We start from the raw sequence: 659 nt of genomic DNA, 5'->3' as shown, positions 1-659 counted from the left end.
CATTAGAAGCTATTAGAACGCTTAGGTAACAATTGAAAGATAGTAACGGGGTAGTAAAGGAGATGATGACCTGTGCGCTAATGCTATGCGTAACACCCCAATTTGGGGAAAGTTACCAAGTATTGCATGGAAATGATCCTATAGGCTAAAAAACGTAGGACCCCTTTAATTCTAGTTTTGAAGTAATTGTCTATTTATTTTAAATTGCTTAACTTTCCTTTAAAGACTAATTCGCTTAATTGAGTTTGGACGGGACACACCATTGTAGACCTCGAGGGGTGCCTAACACCTTCCCCTCGAGGTAATTTCGAGCCCTTACCCAATCTCTTGTAATGTAAACTGGTTTCACGAGTTAATTGTTCTAGGTGCCCTAACGCACCTTAATCCGTTAGGTGGAGACTCTTCAAATCTCTTACCCAATTCCAAAAGGAAAGTAGTTGTCCCAAATTTCGAAACCCGAACTCCGCGAGGAAAAAGGGGGCGCGACAGCATGGCGACTATGCTGGGGATAATTAGGCTCTTACCATAACGAACTTGTCTGTGAATTAGTCTTTTAGCATGTCTTTATTCTTCCGTTAATTCTTGCACACCCCTTCCTATCCTATGTGGATTTATTTGCCTATCCTTATTCATTTATGATTTCCGTCCCCTACTTTATC

This window comes from Nicotiana attenuata, chromosome 6 (genome assembly GCF_001879085.1).
Source record: "Nicotiana attenuata strain UT chromosome 6, NIATTr2, whole genome shotgun sequence".
NCBI classification, from domain to species: Eukaryota; Viridiplantae; Streptophyta; class Magnoliopsida; order Solanales; family Solanaceae; genus Nicotiana; species Nicotiana attenuata.
Note: the sequence above shows the minus strand (reverse complement) of the source record.